Consider the following 25028-nt stretch of genomic DNA (forward strand, 5'->3'; position numbering starts at 1 on the left):
ATGTCCGTAAACCCTTGTACCCACCCCTCCCCCCCTTCTCTGCGGGTCTGTACAAGAGCGCCTGGGCAGTGAGGGGACCACAGGCTCCAATTCTGAACCATAAATAGAAAATTCAATCACTCCTAAAAATATTCATCCCTTATGAGAAATCCCCTTAGAAAGAATTTAGCATGCAAACGCATCACTTAATAATGTAACACAATACAGTATACACGGGAAGGATGCTGATCCAGGGAGTAATCTGATTGGCAATTCTTGGAGTCAGGAAGGAATTTATTTTTCCCCTTATGAGATATGATTGGATAATGTGTCACGGAGGCCTTTTGTTTGCATTGTATTGTATTTTGGGTGGAGGGCTGCTATTGTATTTTAGGTGGGGGTGTGGTATTGTATTGTATTTTGGGTGGAGTGGTATTGTATTGTGTTTTGGGTGGGGGTGTGGTATTGTATTTTAGGTGGAGGGCTGGTATTGTATTGTATTTTGGGTGGAGGGCTGGTATTGTATTTTGGGTGGAGGTGTGGTATTGTATTTTGGGTGGAGGGCTGGTATTGTATTTTGGGTGGAGGTGTGGTATTGTTGTTTGGGTGGAGAGCTGGTATTGTATTTTGGGTGGAGGGCTGGTATTGTATTTTGGGTGGAGGGCTGGTATTGTATTTTGCGTGGAGGGCTAGTATTGTATTTTGGGTGGAGGGCTAGTATTGTATTTTGGGTGGAGGGCTAGTATTGTATTTTGGGTGGAGGGCTGGTATTGTATTTTGGGTGGAGGGCTGGTATTGTATTTTGGGTGGAGGTGTGGTATTGTAGTTTGGGTGGAGGGCTGGTATTGTATTTTGGGTGGAGGTGTGGTATTGTAGTTTGGGTGGAGGGCTGGTATTGTATTTTGGGTGGAGGTGTGGTATTGTAGTTTGGGTGGAGGGCTGGTATTGTATTTTGGGTGGAGGGCTGGTATTGTATTTTGGGTGGAGGTGTGGTATTGTATTTTGGGTGGAGGGCTGGTATTGTATTTTGGGTGGAGGGCTGGTATTGTATTTTGGGTGGAGGTGTGGTATTGTAGTTTGGGTGGAGGGCTGGTATTGTATTTTGGGTGGAGGGCTGGTATTGTATTTTGGGTGGAGGGCTGGTATTGTAGTTTGGGTGGAGGGCTGGTATTGTATTTTGGGTGGAGGTGTGGTATTGTAGTTTGGGTGGAGGGCTGGTATTGTATTTTGGGTGGAGGGCTGGTATTGTATTTTGGGTGGAGGTGTGGTATTGTAGTTTGGGTGGAGGGCTGGTATTGTAGTTTGGGTGGAGGGCTGGTATTGTAGTTTGGGTGGAGGTGTGGTATTGTAGTTTGGGTGGAGGGCTGGTATTGTGGCGGGCAATGTACGGGTATCCGGGGGGATTGTGTGTGTGATTGGGGGGGAGAGGTGTGTGTGTGTGTGTGTGTGTGTGTGTGCGCCCTGAAGGTCGCTCTCTGCAGACCGAAACGTTGGTTGGGGTGCCTGTATTTTTCTACAATACAGAATCATTTTGAATATCATTCCTGGTGTGCCGTCTCCTCATTGCTGTCTCCAATCTGGTAATATCTCCATTATTCTTACCTATGGGATTAGCATCTGGATTTCTTATTAGTACAGGGTGCTGGTTGCTGCTTTGCATTATATATATATATATTACACATACATACATACACACACCATGTTAAGGTACGTGAGATTTTTTTTAGGTTTAGTAAATACCGTGACCCATTTACTGAAAGGATCTGGTGAAATACACACAGTAAGTCCATGAGCTCCCGTTAGTAAGTCTGGCACGTACGAGCTATGGATTTACTGGCATTATGATGAAAAGCTTCTAAGGAGAATGTCACAAAAGGACACAGTATTTTGGGAGTAAGTATATTTACTGCGAGTTCCCCAAACTGCTCAAAAACCATTTAATCAAACCGAACGCACAAAGACAGGGACGGCCAACTCCGGTTCTCAAGGGTCATCAACAGGTCAGGTTTTCAGGATATCCCTGCTTTAGCACAGGTGGCTCAGAGGCTCAGTCTTCGACTCAGCCACTGATTGAGCAATCTGTGCTGAAGCAGGGATATACTTAAAACCTGACCTGTTGGGGGTGTCTTGAGGACTGGCGTTGCTCCCCCTACACTAAGATATATAGAAATAGTGCCCGGCATATTACTGCCGCCCGGTGAAGATCTCACAGACCGAGGAAGCGTGTGGGGGCCGGGGACAGAGGCGGATAAATAACGCGCGTCACAGCGCAGAGCTACAATCCATTCGCAGTGTATGAGGGTATCTGCGCAACTCACCCAGCAGCCCGTGGAACAGAGCCGTGCAAGCAGGTATGGGTTACGGCAGGGGGGGGGGGCGCGAGATTTTCCAGGGGGGCGCGAGATTTTCCAGGGGGTGCGCAAACTGGGGGGGTGGGGGGGGGGTGCACGGCGGTTGCAGAAGTCCTGCACTCTTCCCCAAGGCATTTAAATTAAATTACAGCGCGGGTCCTCTGTAATTCACTTACCTTGGCTTCCAGCGACGCGTCGTCATGACAACGCGAAATGACGTTGTGGGGTCACGTGACGTCACCATGACAATGTGATGTCACATTACCCCACGGCGTCATCTGATGCCGGAGCCAAGGTAGGGGGGGTGATCAGGGGTGCACAGCATGCTGGGGGCGCAGGAGGAAATGTTTGTGCATCCCTGGGCCAAGGCACTGTGCTATTCCCAGGGATTCCGGCCGCCAGCGTCTAACTCCTCTGCGCGGCCGCCGGCGTCTATCTCCTCTGCGCGGCCGCCAGCGTCAGACTCCTCTGCGCGGCCGCCAGCGTCTATCTCCTCTGCGCGGCCGCCAGCGTCTATCTCCTTTGCGCGTCCGCCAGCGTCTATCTCCTTTGCGCGTCCGCCAGCGTCTATCACCTCTGCGCGGCCGCCAGCGTCTATCTCCTCTGCGTGGCCGCCCGCGTCTAACTCCTCTGCGCGGCCGCCCGCGTCTATCTCCTCTGCGCGGGCGCCGGCGTCTAACTCCTCTGCGCGGCCGCCGGCGTCTAACTCCTCTGCGCGGCCGCCAGCGTCTATCTCCTCTGCGCGGCCGCCAGCGTCTATCTCCTCTGCGCAGCCGCCAGCGTCTAACTCCTCTGCGCGGCCGCCAGCGTCTATCTCCTCTGCGCGGCCGCCAGCGTCTATCTCCTCCGCGCGGGTGCCAGCGTCTAACTCCTCTGCGCGGGCGCCGGCGTCTATCTCCTCTGCGCGGGCGCCGGCGTCTAACTCCTCTGCGCGGGCGCCGGCGTCTATCTCCTCTGCGCGGCCGCCGGCAGTGCTGACTGAGCATTCACCACTGAGACCAGCAGGAGCACACACAATCATGCCTTACTAGCGCAAGCACTGGGAGCGCCGATACCGGCCGCACGGTGACCGACAGCTCAGCACTGCGCCACTGAAGTCCAGCGTTGGGCCTGGGAGCGAGGCTCGGCGCTTCCAGACTGTCTCCCTCCAGTTACATTGTGGTAGGGGGGGGAAGCGGCAGTCAGGCGAAGCATTCCGGGTAGTGTGGCTAGCGGGAGGGGTAGAGAGGAGTTTGTGCGAGTGTCAGTGTGGGTTACTGTGTGTGTGTGCCACTGTGTGTGAGTGTGTCACAGATACACTGCGACAGAGCCAGTGACGTGTGGGATGCGGAGAGGGGCAGGGTAGCCGAAACGACCCCGTAACCCCCACCGCTTTAACCGCTGGCTCCTAAAAATGCTGTCTGGCTCCTGAGTATTTGATATTTTGGCCCACCTCTGGAATAATGCGTGTGCCTGGTGTGCAAATCCTAGCACACATCTTCTCACTGCTTCCTCCTCGCTTACGGACACAGAAAGCGTAAGTAAAGGGGAGTATTGCCGAGTGATGGGGAGAGGAAGGCCAGGAAACGTTTCCGAAAAGCGATAGGCTTCATAGGACTACACTCGTTCACAACCTAAAGCAGAACAGACAATCCCCCTGTGGGAGCTAGAACAGAGCCTGCAAACTCTGCCATCCGACAGAAGCCAGCCGCTCGCTGTCAGTCTCCGCGCACGTCCGTACACCGCCAGTATCGCGTGATCCGAAGGGAAGTGCCCTTTATAGGCAGGAGAGAGAGCGCAATATTACAGGGGCAACCCGTCAAAACACGGCGGCAGGCGCAGGAAATGAAAGGTCTCTCATAAATATTCAGCACCCTGTATAATATCCATTTTAAATGGCTCCTTAGAAATCATATAATGCATCTTTAATTGTAAGAACAGGAGACAGATAAGCCCCATAATGCAGCCGACACCGTGTGCGCCGGGCGGATCTGGATGCGGATGAGCGAGCGAGAGACAGGCAGTAGCGCATTTCCCATAAGGCCAGATAAGCCCGGGGCTAGGAACGCTTCCTCCCGTCCCCCGGGGGTAGGAACGCTTCCTCCCGTCCCCCGGGGCTAGGAATGCTTCCTCCCGTCCCCCGGGGGTAGGAACGCTTCCTCCCGTCCCGCGGGGGTAGGAACACTTCCTCCCGTCCCCCCGGGGGTAGGAACACTTCCTCCCGTCCCCCGGGGCTAGGAACGCTTCCTCCCGTCCCGCGGGGGTAGGAACACTTCCTCCCGTCCCCCGGGGGTAGGAACGCTTCCTCCCGTCCCCCGGGGGTAGGAACGCTTCCTCCCGTCCCCCCGGGGGTAGGAACACTTCCTCCCGTCCCCCGGGGCTAGGAACGCTTCCTCCCGTCCCGCGGGGGTAGGAACACTTCCTCCCGTCCCCCGGGGGTAGGAACGCTTCCTCCCGTCCCCCGGGGGTAGGAACGCTTCCTCCCGTCCCCCGGGGGTAGGAACGCTTCCTCCCGTCCCCCGGGGGTAGGAACGCTTCCTCCCGTCCCCCGGGGGTAGGAACGCTTCCTCCCGTCCCCCGGGGGTAGGAACGCTTCCTCCCGTCCCCCGGGGGTAGGAACACTTCCTCCCGTCCCCCGGGGGTAGGAACGCTTCCTCCCGTCCCCCGGGGGTAGGAACACTTCCTCCCGTCCCCCGGGGGTAGGAACACTTCCTCCCGTCCCCCGGGGATAGGAACACTTCCTCCCGTCCCCCGGGGGTAGGAACACTTCCTCCCGTCCCCCGGGGGTAGGAACGCTTCCTCCCGTCCCCCGGGGGTAGGAACGCTTCCTCCCGTCCCCCGGGGGTAGGAATACTTCCTCCCGTCCCGCGGTGTTTGTAGGGAAGGGCGTATTGAACACAACCACAGCCTGTACGTCTATCATCTATATACCTTATACCGGGGGGCTCAACTCCAGTCCTCAAGCCGCCCCCCAACAGGTCAGGTTTTCAGGATATCCCAGCTTCAGCATAGGTGGCTCAATACGAGGCTCAGAGGCTCACTGAGCACTGATTGAGCCACCTGTGCTGAAGCAGGGACGGATGGAGCCACTGTACTGAAGCAGGGACTGATGGAGCCACCTGTGCTGAAGCAGCGACTGATGGAGCCACCCGTGCTGAAGCAGGGACTGATGGCACCACCCGTGCTGAAGCAGGGACTGATGGCACCACCTATGCTGAAGCTTGGGTATCCTAAAACCCTGACCTGTTGGTGGGGGGGGGGGGTTAAGGACTGGAGTTCTCTCTCTCACACTCTCTCCCTCTATATTCCCCCACTCCCCTTTCTCTCCCTTCCTTCTCTCTCACACACTCTCTCCCTCTATCTTCCCCACTCCCCTTTCTCTCCCTTCCTTCTCCCTCTCACACACACTCTCTCCCTCTATCCCCCCCTCTCCCCCTCTATCCCCCCCTCTCCCCTTTCTCTCCCTTCCTTCTCTCTCACACTCTCTCCCTCTATCCCCCCCACTCCCCTTTCTCTCCCTTCCTTCTCTCTCTATAACACTCTCTCCCTCTATCTCCCCCCTCTCACATTTCCCATTCTTCCTACTCCCTCACACTCTCTCACACTCTCTCCCCCCACTCTCCTTTCTCTCCCTTCCTTCTCCCTCTCACACACTCTCTCCCTCTATCTCCCCCCACTCCCCTTTCTCTCCCTTCCTTCTCCCTCTCACACACACTCTCTCCCTCTATCCCCCCCTCTCCCCTTTCTCTCCCTTCCTTCTCCCTCTCACACACTCTCTCCCTCTATCTCCCCTCACTCCTCTTTCTCTCCCTTCTTTCTCCCTCTCACACACTCTCTCCCTCTATCTCCCCTCACTCCTCTTTCTCTCCCTACCTTCTCCCTCTCACACACTCTCTCCCTCTATCTCCCCTCACTCCCCTTTCTCTCCCTTCCTTCTCCCTCTCACACACACTCTCTCCCTCTATCCCCACCTCTCCCCTTTCTCTCCCTTCCTTCTCCCTCTCACACACTCTCTCCCTCTATCTCCCCTCACTCCTCTTTCTCTCCCTTCCTTCTCCCTCTCACACACTCTCTCCCTCTATCTCCCCCCACTCCTCTTTCTCTCCCTTCCTTCTCTCTCTCTCAACCGCATTTCTTTAATTTAATACTTTAGGATGTCATCAATTTTGGGGGATCAAAACTTAAAAATATATATTTTAAGAGGTATTTTATATATTTTGTTATATTGTATTTTTTAAATATTTAATAAAGTAATATGTTTTGAATGTTTGTAAAGATACAGTCAAATTAGTTTTTTAAGAACTTGAATCATTTTTGAGTGAATATTTAGAGTATTTAATTTTTAAGAATTCATGTAAATATGTTAATTTATATAACTATACATTGTTATGTGCACTGAAATTCAAATGTTGGACTAGAAAAATGCTGTTACACCCTGGGACCCTAGTATTCATATTCTATTAACATTATAATGCTGTGAAAAACTATATGGGATGAATTTCCTTTAAAACTATTGAACCATGTGTTTCCATGGCAACAAGCCCTGTAAATAACACTTTTATATAACACTTTAACTCCCTAGGTCTCAGCCACCAAAGAGTTAAACAGGAGTCGTTGCATTACTGAGTTCTTTTATAAACACTGCAGCTAGGATACAGTGATGATGTCATGGGGTTCCAGGCAGGTCTTTATGATGCACAGTGTGAAGTGTCCTCAGACCTCTCTGCCACTGCCAGAGTGAGGTCTCGCACTCGCATTACTCCCACTATGCAGAGCATGGACCTCCCAGCACACCTATTCTCCGATGAACCGTTCACTCTCCCCAATCTCCTCTACACGTTCCTGCTCCTCCTGCTGCTCTTCAAAGGGGCGAGCGCAGGCACCAGAGCTTTAATTACACCCACTATGCAGATCATGGACCTCTCAGCAGACCTATTCTCCGATGAATCATCCACTGCCAGAGTGAGGTCTCGCACTCACATTACTCCCACTATGCAGGGCATGGACCTACCAGCACACCTATTCTCCGATGAATCATCCACTGCCAGAGTTAGGTCTCGCACTCGCACTCGCATTACTCCCACTATGCAGATCATGGACCTCTCAGAACACCTATTCTCCGATGAACAACCCGCTGCCAGAGTGAGGTCTCGCACTCGCATTACTCCAACGATGCAGATCATGGACCTCTCAGCACACCTATTCTCTGATGAACAACCCACTGCCAGAGTGAAGTCTCGCACTCGCATTACTCCAACGATGCAGATCATGGACCTCTCAGCACACCTATTCTCTGATGAACAACCCGCTGCCAGAGTGAGGTCTCGCACTCGCATTACTCCCACTATGCAGAGCATGGACCTCTCAGCACACCTATTCTCTGATGAACAACCCGCTGCCATAGTGAGGTCTCGCACTCGCATTACTCCAACGATGCAGATCATGGACCTCTCAGAACACCTATTCTCCGATGAAACGTCCACTGCCAGAGTGAGGTCTCGCACTCGCATTACTCCCACTATGCAGATCATGGACCTCTCAGCACACCTATTCTCTGATGAACAACCCGCTGCCAGAGTGAGGTCTCGCACTCGCATTACTCCCACTATGCAGAGCATGGACCTCTCAGAAAACCTATTCTCTGATGAACCACCCACTGCCAGAGTGAGGTCTCGCACTCGCATTACTCCCACTATGCAGAGCATGGACCTCCCAGCACACCCATTCTCCGATGAACCGTCCACTCCCAGACTGAGGTCTCGCACTCACATTACTCCCACTATGCAGATCATGGACCTCTCAGAACACCTATTCTCCGATGAACAACCCGCTGCCAGAGTGAGGTCTCGCACTCGCATTACTCCAACGATGCAGATCATGGACCTCTCAGCACACCTATTCTCTGATGAACAACCCGCTGCCATAGTGAGGTCTCGCACTCGCATTACTCCAACGATGCAGATCATGGACCTCTCAGAACACCTATTCACTGATGAACCACCCACTGCCAGAGTGAGGTCTCGCACTCTCATTACTCCCACTATGCAGCGCATGAACCTCTCAGAACACCTATTCTCTGATGAACAACCCACTGCCAGAGTGAGGTCTCGCACTCGCATTACTCCAACGATGCAGATCATGGACCTCTCAGAACACCTATTCTCTGATGAACCACCCACTGCCAGAGTGAGGTCTCGCACTCGCATTACTCCCACTATGCAGCGCATGGACCTCCCAGCACACCCATTCTCCGATGAACCGTCCACTCCCAGACTGAGGTCTCGCACTCACATTACTCCCACTATGCAGATCATGGACCTCTCAGCACACCTATTCTCTGATGAACAACCCACTGCCAGAGTGAGGTCTCGCACTCGCATTACTCCCACTATGCAGAGCATGGACCTCTCAGCACACCTATTCTCTGATGAACAACCCGCTGCCAGAGTGAGGTCTCGCACTCGCATTACTCCAACGATGCAGATCATGGACCTCTCAGAACACCTATTCTCTGATGAACCACCCACTGCCAGAGTGAGGTCTCGCACTCGCATTACTCCCACTATGCAGAGCATATACCTCCCAGCACACCCATTCTCCGATGAACCGTCCACTCCCAGACTGAGGTCTCGCACTCACATTACTCCCACTATGCAGATCTTGGACCTCTCAGCACACCTATTCTCTGATGAACCACCCACTGCCAGAGTGAGGTCTCGCACTCGCATTACTCCCACTATGCAGAGCATGGACCTCCAAGCAAACCTATTCTCCGATGAATCGTCCACTGCCAGACTGAGGTCTCGAACTCGCATTACTCCCACTATGCAGAGCATGGACCTCCCAGCACACCTATTCTCCGATGAACCGTGCACTGCCAGAGTGAGGTCTCGCACTCGCATTACTCCCACTATGCAGATCATGGACCTCTCAGAACACTTATTCTCTGATGAACCACCCACTGCCAGAGTGAGGTCTCGCACTCGCATTACTCCCACTATGCAGAGCATGGACCTCTCAGAACACCTATTCTCCGATGAATCGTCCACTGCCAGACTGAGGTCTCGCACTTGCATTACTCCCACTATGCAGAGCATGGACCTCCCAGCACACCTATTCTCTGATGAACCACCCACTGCCAGAGTGAGGTCTCGCACTTGCATTACTCCCACTATGCAGAGCATGGACCTCTTAGCACACCTATTCTCTGATGAACCGTCCACTGCCAGAGTGAGGTCTCGCACTCGCATTACTCCCACTATGCAGAGCATGGACCTCTCAGCACACCTATTCTCCGATGAACCGTCCACTCTCCCCAATCTCCTCTACACGTTCCCACACTTTCTGCTGCTCCTCCTGCTGCTCCTCCTGCTGCTCTTCAAATGGGCGAGCGCAGTCACCAGAGCGTTAATGGGCGGATACATCAAGGTAAGCACCAGCCGCTCAGCCAACCGGGCAGGGAAGACTACTCAGGGGAAGAGTAGGGGTTAAGATCCTTGTCTTTAGTATAGAAGGCTGTGAGTTCAATTAGTGCCAGGGACACCTACACAATGTGTGGGGTTTGGGAAAATGTACTTTATTACTGACAGTGGGGGCTTGTATATCACTGTATCCGTCTATCTGTCTATATCTGTCTGTCTATATCTGCATATCTGTCTATCTGTCTATATCTGCATATCTGTCTATCTGTCTATATCTGTCTATCTGTCTATATCTGTCTATCTGTCTATATCTGTCTATATCTGCATATCTGTCTATATCTGCATATCTGTCTATATCTGCATATCTGTCTATATCTGCATATCTGTCTATCTGTCTATATCTGTCTATCTGTCTATATCTGTCTATATCTGTCTATATCTGCATATCTGTCTATATCTGCATATCTGTCTATATCTGCATATCTGTCTATATCTGCATATCTGTCTATATCTGCATATCTGTCTATATCTGCATATCTGTCTATATCTGCATATCTGCATATCTGTCTATATCTGCATATCTGTCTATATCTGCATATCTGTCTATATCTGCATATCTGTCTATATCTGTCTATATCTGCATATCTGTCTATATCTGCATATCTGTCTATATCTGCATATCTGTCTATATCTGCATATCTGTCTATATCTGCATATCTGTCTATATCTGCATATCTGTCTATATCTGCATATCTGTCTATATCTGCATATCTGCATATCTGTCTATATCTGCATATCTGTCTATATCTGCATATCTGTCTATATCTGCATATCTGTCTATATCTGCATATCTGTCTATCTGTCTGTCTATATCTGCATATCTGTCTGTCTGTCTATATCTGCATATCTGTCTGTCTGTCTATATCTGCATATCTGTCTGTCTGTCTATATCCGCATATCTGTCTGTCTATATCCGCATATCTGTCTATCTGTCTATATCTGCATATCTGTCTGTCTGTCTATATCCGCATATCTGTCTGTCTATATCCGCATATCTGTCTATCTGTCTATATCTGCATATCTGTCTGTCTGTCTATCTGCCTGTCTATATCTGTCTGTCTGCCTGTCTATATCTGTCTATCTGCCTGTCTATATCTGTCTGTCTGCCTGTCTATATCTGTCTGTCTGCCTGTCTATATCTGTCTGTCTGCCTGTCTATATCTGTCTGTCTGTCTGTCTGCCTGTCTATATCTGTCTGTCTGTCTGTCTGCCTGTCTATATCTGTCTGTCTGTCTGTCTGCCTGTCTATATCTGTCTGTCTGCCTGTCTATATCTGTCTGTCTGCCTGTCTATATCTGTCTGTCTGTCTGCCTGTCTATATCTGTCTGTCTGTCTGTCTGCCTGTCTATATCTGTCTGTCTGTCTGTCTGCCTGTCTATATCTGTCTGTCTGTCTGTCTGCCTGTCTATATCTGTCTGTCTGTCTGTCTGCGTCTGCGTCTGTCTCAGTCTGTCTCAGTCTGTCTCAGTCTGTCTCAGTCTGTATCAGTCTGTATCAGTCTGTATCAGTCTGTATCAGTCTGTATCAGTCTGTCTATCAATCTGTGTATCTATCATCAATCTATCAATCTATCAATCTATGAATCTATGAATCTATGAATCTATCTATGAATCTATCTATCTAACGTCAAATCTCTACCCTTCTCTACCCTTCCAGGACCTAACAATATCCAAGGGGATGAACGGAGCTCTTAGCACTACCATCTATAGCAAGAGCAGCGCCACTACCAGCCTCCTGCTAGCTAGCAGCCACCATCCTAGGTCTCTGGTAAATGGGATCCCGACTGCTCAATGCCTCACACTTCGGAGAAATTGCAGAGAAGACAGTGATTGGGAGGAACAAGCGGTGGACATGGCGAACAGATTCCTGGAGAGGGGATATAGTAGTATCGCAGTAGTATTGGGACTTAACCATTTAGGCAAAGAAAAATATATATATAACAATAATTACCTATCAATTTTCTATATCTAAGGAAATCAATACTACAACTCCACTACGGGGATTTTAAACAAATGTGTTTTATATGAATTTTTTTCACAATGTCACATATATATACTTCTTGATGTAATAAAATGTTATTGTTTTTGATTTTATTAAAAAGACCCTTTCATTTCGGATAGAGCCATAGTAACTCCTAATACTTACCTTTATCAGCCATTAATAATCAGAGTGCATGCAATTGGAGGGTCTTTTTCTTTGATCCCAATGGGACCAACCTGTCTAACCGAGGGGATATAGTCACAAAATAATCAAGGGAGCGTATAAGAGAGCCAAGCACCAACAACGCTCAGAGCTTATCACAGATAAACCCAAGGCACCAGAAAAACGTATTGTGAGAATCATCGGCACATACAACAACCAATGGGACCGTACTAAGGACATATTACAGAAACACTGGCACATCCTATTGCATGACTGTGACCTCAGGGCTGTCCTGCTTACACATCCGGCTATGGTTAGTAGGCGAGCAAGAAACCTGAGAGATGCTTTGGTGCACTTCACTGGGGGTCACCCAGCACCTACATGGTTACTCACACGATCAGTGGGATCCTTCCGTGTCAGAGGTGCAAGGGTTGCCAACACATAATGGTCACCAAGGAATTTAGTAACCATGACAACACCAGGGTGTATACTATCCGTAAATGTATTAACGGCAATTCCACCTGAGTAATTTACATGGGTGTCTGCACCTGTGGCATCAAATGTAATCAGAAAAAGATGTCACCTAGTAATCCATCAGCATCGGATGTAATGGGAGCGCGCATTTATCCTCACACCGTTTCTGACATATGTCCCAACTTCTTCCCCGAAGCAGCTCTGTAAATATACCCGAGTCTGATCTGTGAGGGACATGCGTGTGTCAGTGAAAACGCGTGCTCACGAATGGGTTAAACCGTGCAATGCGTTCCAGGGACGGGCTGAAAGACAGGCCTCTTACTACGGGGCCTAATCACTGAACTGCGACACTGGCACTTCTGGCGCGGGCACGCCTCCCGCCGGGGGCAGCAAACCCGCGTGTCCACGCTGCTCACAAACGGCTTTTTGAAGCAGGATTTGTTGAGGAGCAGAGAGACTAATATGAGAGGGGGACAACTGTCTTATATACGCCTGCAGCCAAATGAATCCATACTAATTAGATTGTAAGCTCTGCAGGGCAAGCGCTTCTTCCCGTTATGTATTATTTGTGTTATTTATGAGTGTCACGTGTATTACTGCTGGGAAGTGCTATGTACATTAATGGCGCTATATAAATAGAGATATAAATACATACATACTCCGCAGGGTTAAACAAATGATACCTGGGAAATAAGGCGTAAGTTTGTCTTATTTCTCCGGTATTATTCGTCGCACGCCGCATAGTATGGATTAAAGGAGCAATCCACCTACCTCCCCTCCCCCTTTTATTACATAAGTGGGAAGCAGGGGGCGCTGGAGCTGAACCCCTTTAATTTCAGCTCCAGGGAGGGGGCCTGCTTCCGGAGATACCAGACAAGGTGCTGCGGGTTGCTTCCTGGTAATTCAACCCCCCGCATGCCACAGGCTTATAGGACGCCGTGAGGTCACTGGCCAGCAAAAGTGGGACATTTAAAGCAGCAATAAAAGGTATCATTTATATTAATTACAGGATTGAAGCAAGGGGGGGGTCTGCGGAGCAGAACTATGTTCATTCCAGCTCCGGAGACCCCTGTCTCCAGAGATACCTCTGTAGGGGGTGCCGGTATCCCTGCAGGTAGAGAAACTGTGTGCCTAACATAATGGCGGCGTTTAAAATGTCCCGGGTCCCTCGGGCCAATAGGAAGCCGTGACGCCACCCGGTTGCATCTTCCTATTGGTCCGCTTGACCAGGACATTTAAACTCCACAGAGATACCAGCACCCCGTACGGAGGTAAGCATCTCTGGAAGCAGAGGGTCCCCGGGGATGAAATGACCGCGGTTCAGCTCCGGAGACCCCCGGTTTCCCACCTATGTAAAATAAAAGGGGGTAGGAGTAGATTAATTATCTAGTGATGTATTCATTCTGCAATGTATTTAATTACATGATACATAAAACTCGTAATTAAATGGGCCATTTATCAGGCGCGCGCGACAATGCGGGTGCACCCAGGCTAGGGAAGCTCCGTGCACCCCGGCGGGAACATTAGTTAAAATCCCCCGATCGCAGCTTCGTTTAGCCGCGCGAGACATCCGACCAGCCGGAGGAACGGGCGGGGATGTCCTCTAAGAAGACGCTGAAGCGGGGACCCCGGATCTCTCCCGCTTCAGCCGCGGGCAGTAAGCGGCACCGGAGAGAAGAAAAAACAAAGATGGCGCCGCTGAGCTGAGCGCACACCTGCAGGCAATAACAAGGGAGAGAGGCAAGTAACGGATCTTGAGGAGGATATCACCAACAGAAAAGCCACACTTAGGCCGCGCGACGGATGACGTCACTCATCGCCAACCGCAAAAGTTGTATTTCGCTTCACAGCGACGTCGCAAGTGACCTGGCCATTGATTGGTTCAGAGGCTGTCACATGTGGCGACAGCCTCTGAAAAATCAAAATTTGACCGGCTTCAAAATTTCGTGTCGCTCCCGTTGCGTCGCGCTTACTATAAGCGCACGCGACGGCGGCAATACATGTTTTGCTGCGATGTCGCGTCGCCTGCACTATAAGCGCAGCCTAAGAAATCAGCCAGAGAGGGCCACAGCAGGTGAGGAGCTGCTACTGACAGAGGGAGACGCAGTGATTACTAAACAGGACCTCCAGAACATGCTTAAAGAAATGCAAGCGGGCTTTCAGTCAGCTCTGCATAGAGCCGTAAGGGAATTCAAAACAGAAATCTCCGTTCTGGCTAAAAGAACTACGGAGCTTGTAAAGAAGACGGACATTTCCCTACAAAATCAAGTAAATACTGACGGCGAGGTCCTGCGTCTCGATGCTGAGATCAGAGCTACGAGGGATGGAATGGACGATATGGAGAACAGGGTGCGAAGGCAGAACCTGCGAATCTGACATGTCCCTGTTTTACTCACCCCCACGATTCGTATTCAAGAATGGATAATATATTTGTTTCCCCACGTATATCTTGGAAGTATTGGTCCACTCAGATATAGGGCCTATTACGTGGTCAGACCACGCCCCCGTGGCGATCTTGTTCGACTCGCCCAATTTATTAGGAAGCGATTCTTCCATTGGAGGATGAACAACTCACTACTAAACTACCCAGAGATTAGCACTGAAATTGGAGAGTCGCTTAAACATTACTTCCATATTAATAACGGGTGTGTAGAATCAGCAGTATTATGGGAGGGGCCTAAGGCCACGATTAGGGGACAGCTTATTTCAATAGCAACGTATAGAAAGAGGTAAAAATAGTGAAAATTAAAAAAAAATTAAAACGGAAAAAATAGTCCAGTTAGAACAGTCACACAAGAAAAATCCGTCAATGAAAGTCTATAAATTTTAAGTCAGGCAAGAGTAGAACTCAAGAGCTTACAATTAGAGGAGGTAGAGAAGGCCCTGAAGTGGACTAAACGGATGCGTTATGATAAAGGAGATAAGGCTGACCGCCTGCTGGCAAATAAACTCAGAGGGATTAGGTGGAGAACTTTGGTCCCTGCCATTAGAATGGAAGGAGGAGGAGTGACGTACAATCAGAGGAATTTGCCAAATTCTATACGGACCTCTAAAACATGGATAACTTATCCCCAATTTCTAAGACCCCGGACTTGTCCCCGATAGAAGATTATTGTGATGGGAGGGGGTAACCAGGCTCTTTAATAAAGGTCAAGCCCGTTTTGGTTACCCCTGTTCCGTGTATAAGGGTCCAAGAGAGTTAGCTCTTGTGCCCAGTAACATTGCACCATTCCAATGTATTGCCTGTAACAAAAGTATTTTTTGTGTTTTTCCTTTTCCGGGCGTGCCAGCAGACAGGGATTGCTAGGGTATGAGTTTCCGGGCGTGCCAGCGAGCAGGGATTGCTAGGGCATGAGTTTCCGGGCGTGCCAGCGAGCAGGGATTGCTAGGGCAAGAGTTTCCGGGCGTGCCAGCAGACAGGGATTGCTAGGGCAAGAGTTTCCGGGCGTGCCAGCAGACAGGGATTGCTAGGGCATGAGTTTCCGGGCGTGCCAGCAGACAGGGATTGCTAGGGCATGAGTTTCCGGGCGTGCCAGCGAGCAGGGATTGCTAGGGTATGAGTTTCCGGGCGTGCCAGCAGACAGGGATTGCTAGGGTTTGAGTTTCCGGGCGTGCCAGCAGACAGGGATTGCTAGGGCATGAGTTTCCGGGCGTGCCAGCAGACAGGGATTGCTAGGGCATGAGTTTCCGGGCGTGCCAGCGAGCAGGGATTGCTAGGTATGAGTTTCCGGGCGTGCCAGCGAGCAGGGATTGCTAGGTATGAGTTTCCGGGCGTGCCAGCAGACAGGGATTGCTAGGGTATGAGTTTCCGGGCGTGCCAGCGAGCAGGGATTGCTAGGGTATGAGTTTCCGGGCGTGCCAGCGAGCAGGGATTGCTAGGGTATGAGTTTCAAGGGAGTGTTTTGAGGAGGAACCGTTGACAGTAGGTTGGGGTCCGGAGTTGTCGGTTCCCCTATAAACGTACCCGGGAATCATGCCTGATTCTCGGGTACATGTTGGCACATTGTCCCGGCAATACCTCCCCCTGAAAACGCAAGCGCGACTCGCCACTAGGGTATCCTGCTTCAGCACAGCCCAGAAAGGAGAATGAGCCACAGGGATAAAACATGTATCCCTGTCGCTGAGGGAATCCCTAGGTTAAGGGGGGTACCCCAGCTAGTGCCAAGGTGACCCACAACCAGTATAGGGTTTGTGGGTGCCCCAACCGTATACAAGGTTGAGGGGGGACTCTGAGAGTCCAAACTGAGTCCAAGGGAAAGTGTGGGGGGAATAAGGCAGATGGAAATAAAACTACAATATTTTTCCTTCCCTGTCCCCCAAGACACAGAAGTGTATTAAAAGATACTTTAATATAATGTAACGTGCTTTTTACATTCGGAACCGATGTCCAAACAGGCTGCCCGAGCTAACCCATGGGCGCCGGTAAGTCTGCTGAACATCGGAGTTCAAAGCAGCCAGAGGAGGCCCAGAGGTGAGAATAGCATTTGGTCTGCGGGGAAAGGTGGAGTACCAGTTCCGGAGATAAATGGCAGTCCTCCGAGATGCCACTTGTTCTGCCAGACCTGTGGAGCCTGCCCAGTGGGTGGCATTGAGATGGCCAGGGAGAGAGGTGGCAGGGAGAGAGGTGGCAGGGAGAGAGGTGGCAGGGAGAGAGGTGGCAGGGAGAGAGGTGGCAGGGAGAGAGGTGGCAGGGAGAGAGGTGGCAGGCGTGCGCATGTCTCCTGGCTATTTTAGAATTCCCGCTGGCCCGGCTTTTCTAGCCGGCTAGGCTCTGATTGGCTGGTTGGGAAAGTTCCCACGCGTTGATTGGCTGCTCAGTTTTGTGAATCAGTATTTAATTGTGGTAGAAAGTGCAGGGACTGCAGAAGAAAGCTATCTAACGGGAATGTTACAAGGCTTTGGGTACCACTGGTGGTCCAGGGACCACAGTGAGAACCACTGTTCTAAGGCATTATTATTATTATTATTATTATTATTATCGTTTATTTGCAAAGCGCCAACATGTTCCGCAGCGTGGTACGGGGGGGGGGGGGGGGTGGGGGGTACAAAGTTATGTATATTACATCAACAAAATGACATACAAACAGGTGCAGAGAGGTAATGAGGGCACTGATCCTGAGAGCTTACACTCTACTGGGAATAAGGGGCAATGTTGAAACTAAAGGTAACTTGGCTGCTCGTTGTGGGACGGAGTATACATCAGGGTTGAGTATGGTCCAGCCGCAAAGCTGATCCCGTTTAGGTTTGGGGGCGGAGGTGTTACATAGCGTGGCGTTTGGTCCAATCAATCATGCACACGCCGGCTTGCCCGTGTAAGAATCAGACCCTCTGTGCGGGTGACCGGAAGTGGCTGATAGAAAGGGGCACAGTGCGGTTGCCAGCGCCGCCCTGGTGTCTCACATGGAAGACGATCCCCTGGCGGCATGATTAGCCAGGCAAAGCATTAGCAGATAGCAGGCTGTAACTTTGCACCATGTTTTGGGGGTGCAGGAGATGCTCCTGGGAGGGGGGTTCCCTGTGCCACCCCCTTGCAGCTGTGTCAGGGAAACGTGTTAGCCCGGTTCCTGATGTTTCTCAGTTACCCAGCGAGTACGGGAAGTGACGGCACGAGACACACAGAGGAGAACGTGCCGATGCAAAGAGAGAGCGAGAAGAAGCTGGTTTCCAGGCACTGCTCCATTTTCTGCGTTTCTGTCAAATGTACCAAACAATAAAACTCATTCAATAAAACATTCAAAGACGCAAAGCCTGATCCAGCTCATTACAATCTGTGGGTCATGTAACCCCTCTCTAGCTCCCCACATTAACACATGGACCAAAGACATTGATACATTGTCACACAAAGACGCAGGATGAAAACAACACAGTTTCCGGCACTTTCTTTTATACATCTCCCCCCAAACTAAATTCTGATCTTGCAGCAAACAGGACGAGGGAAGATAGACAAGAAGGGCAAGAATCCCAATATATTATACTATAATTCAGAAAGTTTGTTTGTTTGTCCGGCTATAGAAATCCACACGTTTAATCTTAGAGCCACCAAACTTGATGTCTGATGTCACGTGCCAGATATATAGCCTTCCAGGTACAACAAACACCCAGTGGCCAACTTGCTCAGAGAAATGGTGGATAGGAGGCGGCAGAGGAGCCGGGCGTCCCAGGACAGCGAGGAAGAAGGAGAGGGTGGTTGTTACAGGGAGGGTGGGGGTGAGGGAAAGCTGGGTCCAGCCAGGTTTGGGGGGGTATGTAGGCATTACAAAGGTGATGGGGGAGAGGTGTAGGGGGCACATGGGTGATGAATGTTTAATTAATAACTTTTAAGATCTGCTATATCAGCAGTCCGAAATTCTGAAACGGAACAAAGGAGAAGCCGACTTGAAGAGCAAAGATTGAGACAAAAAGCAGTCCAACTATTGTTAGAAATTGAAAAAAAATATTTTGAACTCTCCCTACTTTGGACACCCCTCTTCCTCCTCCCACCCCTCACATGCCTCACCCCCCCTCCTCTCCCCTTTTACCCCTCCTCCCCCACTCCAACCCCTCCCCGCCCCCCATCCCCCGCAACACGTGAAGAATTGTTCAAGACATTGATCTGGGAAGAAAAGAGAATCAAAATGAAAAGTGAATACTCGAGTCACCTAGGATTTGCAGATGACATTGTTATTTTCCGCACAAATCCCGAAGACCTCAAACAACAAATCAGAGAACTAGAAGAAATTGGGGGATGACGATGGGATGGAGCACATTTGGAAGAACCAAGACGATCATTCAAGGGAACCTCAACTTGAAAGTGCCTTGACCAATGTGCAGTATTCTGCATGCGCTCGCGTATGAAAGTGGAACTTGGACCCTAAATGTGAAGGTAATTCAGAAGCTCCAGACAAGTCAAAGACATACAGTATGGAGAGATGTATGCTGGGTATTACCCAAAGAGACACGAAAACGTATGGATGAGGTTGAAAGCAAACAGAAATCTGTGATAGCATCACAAGGAGGAAGACATTAAAATGTCAGTGGGCCGGACGTATCGCAAGAAGAAATGACCATAGTTGGAAAGGGACGTTACTCGACTGGATTCCAAGGGAAAGTCAAAGACCAAGACGACGACCAAAAGTAAGAATGGGAGTAGAGATGGCGAAACTGTCAAAATCCGTTCCGCGGAATTTCCCGGGCTTTCTATTCAAGGTCCGTTCGGCGGTGTCAAATCCGTCGCCGGACTGTTCCGGTTTCAATCCGTGCGGATTCAATTTAAAAAAAAAACGCCATTGGATACAATCTACGGGTGGATTTTAAAAATCCGCTGATGCCGCAATCCACAGATTGGATACTTAAAATACAGCAGCAGAGTGCGGAATCCGCGGATTGGATCGTCGGTGGTAAAAAAAATCCGTTTGATCCGAGGAGGACCCAAATCCGATAAAAAAAATCCGGCCCCTCTTTAGTTCGATAAAATAAAAAATGATACAGTATATATATTTATTAGTGTTGTTCCGAGTCCTTTAAATTGAAGACAACTGGGTACCCGGGGAAAAATAGAAATTTTGCCGGACCGGGTAGCGGGTAGCCGGCCGGGAAGCATTGAATTACCTGCAGCCGGCGGCCGAGGGTGAAGAAGACCGCTGCGGAGGGTAAGGAGCAGCGGCAGACATCCTGGTGGCGGTGGCAACGCCCTTGTTGAGCCGGTAGGAGCGTCGGAACACATCGCAGCGGATGCCGGTGAGAGCCGGGTAACATGTGACCGGATGCAGGAGCGTTCCTATTGGAGAGCCGGGGAGGAGCTGGCTTTACAATAGTAACGCACCTGCCCCGGTAACGTTACCCGGCTCCCACCGGCATCGGCTGTGATGTGCTCCGCTGCTCCCACCGGCTCAACAAGGACGTCCTCTGCTGCCACCACCAGCATGTCTGCCGCTGCTCCCACTTTTGTCGCCGTGGTCCTCCGCAACCCTCCGCTGCAGGTAAGTGTTCTGCAGCTCTGCTCCTGACGTTCTCCAAGGAGGACCGAGGGAGCACAGCAGAACGGAAATTACCCGGCACCGGTTCCAGACCCCCTGGTGCCGGGTCATCTCCGGGTACCGGGTAATTACCGGGTACTCGGTACAGCCCTAATATTTATATATGTGATTTATATTGAATCCCATGGCTTCGCATGGACTTCTTTATCAATTTCTACCTAACCGAGGCAATACTAAAGGACAAAACAGCACCACAAGCATAAAAAAAACTGTTTAAAAAAAATATCCTTCATGGTTTCTAGCATTAGTTACCGTATGCTGCCGAGAGCCGCTGACACACAAGCCCATTACCGTCACTTGTAGGACAAAGTCATATCTCTCCATAGCAACAACTACTGTACATTTCAATACAGCCGGCAATTCTTCATCATGCTCCCCTCGTATTATACACACTGGGAAGGGACGCTGCGGTGACATACATTCTCTGAAGGCAATAGCTCAGCGTCTCACTATATACAGTATATCAGCGCTGATTAAACACGCAATGAAACCTCTGCAGAGCCCGCTGGGGTCTAACGCCTTCCCAATGCGATTCAGGGCCGCCTGGCTACAAAGGATGGGGGGGGGGGGTCTAGTAGAGCAGGGGGGTTCAACCCTAGCCCTCAAGCCCCCCCCCCCCCACAGGTCAAGTTTTCAGGATATCTCTACTTCAGCACAGGTGGCTCAGTCAGTCCCTGCTTCAGCACAGGTGGCTCAGTCAGTCCCTGCTTCAGCACAGATGGCTCAGAGGCTCAGTCGAAGTCGATTGAGCCCCCTATGCGGAAGCTAGGATATTCTGGGAACCTGACCTGTTGGAGGGGGGCTTGAGACCCCCTTCCGTAGAGTACCAACTACCAGGACACACCCACCACAAGAAAATAACAAAACCGCCCAGACGCTGTGCTTCATCCCCCAATACACACAGACAATCTGCACCTGCTTCTCTCCCCCCCCCCGAGGGCCCCAAGGCACCAAATCCAACAGCAGATCTGTGTGTTATGGCTCCGGCACCGGCTGTCCGGACTGATTACCGAGCACACAATGAGTCCCCGGCTGGAATCTAACCTGCTGCCGCCCTCCAGGCAGAGAGAGAGCGGCACATCATATCCCAGGCAGGGATTGTTACCGACCCCGGCACGGAAAGAGGGGGGCTTGTAATGTACCGGTCGGCAGTGATGTAGTGGGCATTAGGGTGTGTTACGGCTCTGCAAGGCGTTTTACGGCTTAGTAACCCTTAATAAATATGGCCTTCAATCCTTGGCTTTTTTTTCCCTATTGAGAATCCCCAAAGAAAACACTGGATAATCTGTTATTTCATACAATGAAAAACACTTCCACCTTATCACCCACCCAGAGGGCAAAGATTGCTTTACACCCAGCGCAATTCCCAGATTGGCTAAAAGACTGGTTAAATGACACCTACAAAGAAAGGTGCCAGGGTAATCAGCCCCCTTGCGTTATAAAACGCATTTAAATTCCAATACCCGTATTGGTTAAAAGGTGATCTGCCTATAGCGGTCCCACGGTCTTATAAATAATACGTGACATTGTCAATATCACAAGTCAATATACAGCAAAGCAGTGGATATGTGGATATATGGATATATGGATATTTGGATATAGATAGATAGATAGATAGATAGATAGATAGATAGATAGATAGATAGATAGATAGATAGATAGATAGATAGGATAGATAGGATAGATAGGATAGATAGGATAGATAGGATAGATAGGATAGATAGGATAGGATAGATAGGATAGATAGGATAGATAGGATAGATAGAAGCTATACACACACACACAAATATATATATACGATAAGAGGTCAGAGACATTGATACTTGATTTTCATCCAAGTTATTGTACTATTATAATAGGTTACAATGGTCACAATGAGGGACGTGTGCAAATGTCTTATCATTCATCAATGTCCTAATGACACAGGGCATTCATTATATTGGCACTTTGTTAGTGCTGAAGTGGTGTGGTCACTTTATTTCGCTGTGTTAGGGATATTATGTACAGTACATGTATGTTCCTGTGCATGGGGTTCTTAGTTCCTTGTGATGTGTACTGTATATACTGTATACATGGAATTAACACTCCCTTGGTATTAAATGCCTGCTGTAATTGAGTAAAGAGTGAACAGACTCGTTATTCCACATCTGCTGCATTAAAGTACCTTTCATTTAAATATCTATCACACGCGTGTGCACAACATACATGGAACGGACAGCTCCTATGTTCTGAATGCCTAATACAGGAGCATGTTTCTAGACAGAATCAGCAGCATGCTATATTAAATATCTGGTGACTGACATACAACCGGCCTTATTCTATAAATATCTGGCCAATAACTGCTGAAAATATTAAATTAAATTAAATGAATAAAAAAATTAATGTAAAATATTAATTTATACATGTCATTTAAAGCTTATATATTGCATTATAAATATGTTGTACATGAGCGTCCATAATGTTCACTGAATTAACAGCCCCTTTAATGTAAATGTGTACTGCATGTATCCAGATTCTACGTGGAATTAGCATCCCTCCCAATATAAATGTTTGCCATAGCTGGGATGTTGTGTGCGGGACGTGGGATACAGGGCCCCTGTGATATGAATGCTATGTGAATGTATTTTGACATGGAGTCGCTCGGATGCTTAGGCCTGTGTGAGCAGCTGCTCTGTATAATAGGACGGGGGCTCTGCTGAGACCCCCCATCCAACCAGAAACCATCACTCCAACATGTGACAGGAGCAGAATCCCATCCTCCCATCACTTACCTATCCCTCCACTATACTAGGCCCCCCAACCCACTGCAAGTCGATGGAGGAGGGGAAGATATCCTTCATATCAGCCAAATCTCCTGGATAACAGGACCCCAAAGTGGGAGACCCCTCTAAATGCAGATCTGAGTCTATTGTACAGGATACAATGAGTCAGGAGTTCACATGATGAGGACAGTATCAGCAGTGCTCAATAACGCGCTGCATTATATTACAAGGCGTGTATTGTTTCCATGCACAGCCTTAACCCCTTCAGTGCCAGGGGGATTTGCAAGACTGCGTGTACCCAGTACCTTCCCTAAATACCCACAGTAAGGCACTGAGGGGGGGGGGGGGGGGGTTAATGCATGCTTCCATTGCCGTACTGAGAGGGGTACTGATGCACCCAGTGCAGCAATAAATGGGTTTAATGCATTTCCTAGCATTAAATGGGTTAATGTTCTTAATGCAGCATTATATTGGTTAGTGTTTCTAATGCAGCATCAAATGGGTTAATGCATATTCCTAATGCAGCATTAAATGGGTTACTGCATGTTCCTAATGCAGCATTAAATGGGTTACTGCATGTTTCTAATGCAGCATTAAATAGGTTAATGCCCGTTTTTAATGCAGCATTAAATGGGTTAATGCCTGTTTCTAATGCAGCATTAAATGGGTTACTGCATGTTTCTAATGCAGCATTAAATAGGTTAATGCCCGTTTTTAATGCAGCATTAAATGGGTTAATGCCTGTTTCTAATGCAGCAATAAATGGGTTAATGCCTGTTTCTAATGCAGCATTAAATGGGTTAATGCCCGTTTCTAATGCAGCATTAAATAGGTTAATGCCCGTTTCTAATGCAGCATTAAATGGGTTAATGCCTGTTTCTAATGCAGCATTAAATGGGTTAATGCCTGTTTCTAATGCAGCAATAAATGGGTTAATGCCTGTTTCTAATGCAGCATTAAATGGGTTAATGCCTGTTTTAATGCAGCAATAAATGGGTTAATGCCTGTTTCTAATGCAGCACTAAATGGGTTAATGCCTGTTTCTAATGCAGCAATAAATGGGTTAATGCCTGTTTCTAATGCAGCATTAAATGGGTTAATGCCTGTTTCTAATGCAGCAATAAATGGGTTAATGCCTGTTTCTAATGCAGCATTAAATGGGTTAATGCCTGTTTTAATGCAGCAATAAATGGGTTAATGCCTGTTTCTAATGCAGCACTAAATGGGTTAATGCCTGTTTCTAATGCAGCCTTAAATGGGTTACTACTACCTGTTCCCATTGCACAGTGGGCATGCACTGCCTCATACCTGCTCCGGTGTCCCTCCTGGCTCCGGTGTCCCTCCTGGCTCCGGTGTCCCTCCTCGCTCCGGTGCAGGCTCTAGCAGCTCTGGCTGACAGCGGCAAGCAGGGGATGCTTCTCACCACTGCCTGCGTGTGCCTCTCACAGCAACTTGAAACAGGGCAGGCGTGGCGAACAAAAAGAACAGGCGCCGCTTCTACCGTGAGCGACAGGGGAGCGGACCAATGGGTGAGCCGTCATGTGTCCCAGCAAGCTAGGTAGCACACGTAAGGACGTGTCTGATTGGCCTGGGCGGGTAGTAGTTCTTTAAGCGGTCGTAGTAGATGTCATTGGGCGTGGCTGGACTACACCACCCAGCGCGCATTGCGGTCGGGGCGGTTTCTCTGGTTGGGAGGGTGGCGGTTGTCTGATTTCTGAGGGCTGTGGTTACCATGGAGATCTGTGGTACCTGACAATGGCTGAGAGAGGCCAGGCCTATGTCATGTGCAGGCAGCCATATGCAATGGGGCCTTTATATAAAGATACAAATAGAGATCCTGAGATG

The 25028-nt window shown here is 49.5% G+C and overlaps 1 protein-coding gene across 3 annotated transcripts in view; it reads right to left on the bottom strand.

Annotated features, from left to right (window-relative positions):
* Positions 1–24643, bottom strand: part of DPYSL5 (dihydropyrimidinase like 5) — a 177655-nt gene extending 153012 nt beyond the window's left edge. For all 3 annotated transcript variants that reach the window (XR_012800850.1, XR_012800849.1, XM_075595313.1), the window contains exon 1: positions 24492–24643. The gene's annotated coding sequence lies outside the window, so the exon portion shown is untranslated. The remainder of the gene's footprint in view (positions 1–24491) is intronic.
* Positions 24644–25028: the final 385 nt, after the last annotated feature.

This window comes from Ascaphus truei, chromosome 4 (genome assembly GCF_040206685.1).
Source record: "Ascaphus truei isolate aAscTru1 chromosome 4, aAscTru1.hap1, whole genome shotgun sequence".
Classification (NCBI taxonomy): domain Eukaryota; kingdom Metazoa; phylum Chordata; class Amphibia; order Anura; family Ascaphidae; genus Ascaphus; species Ascaphus truei.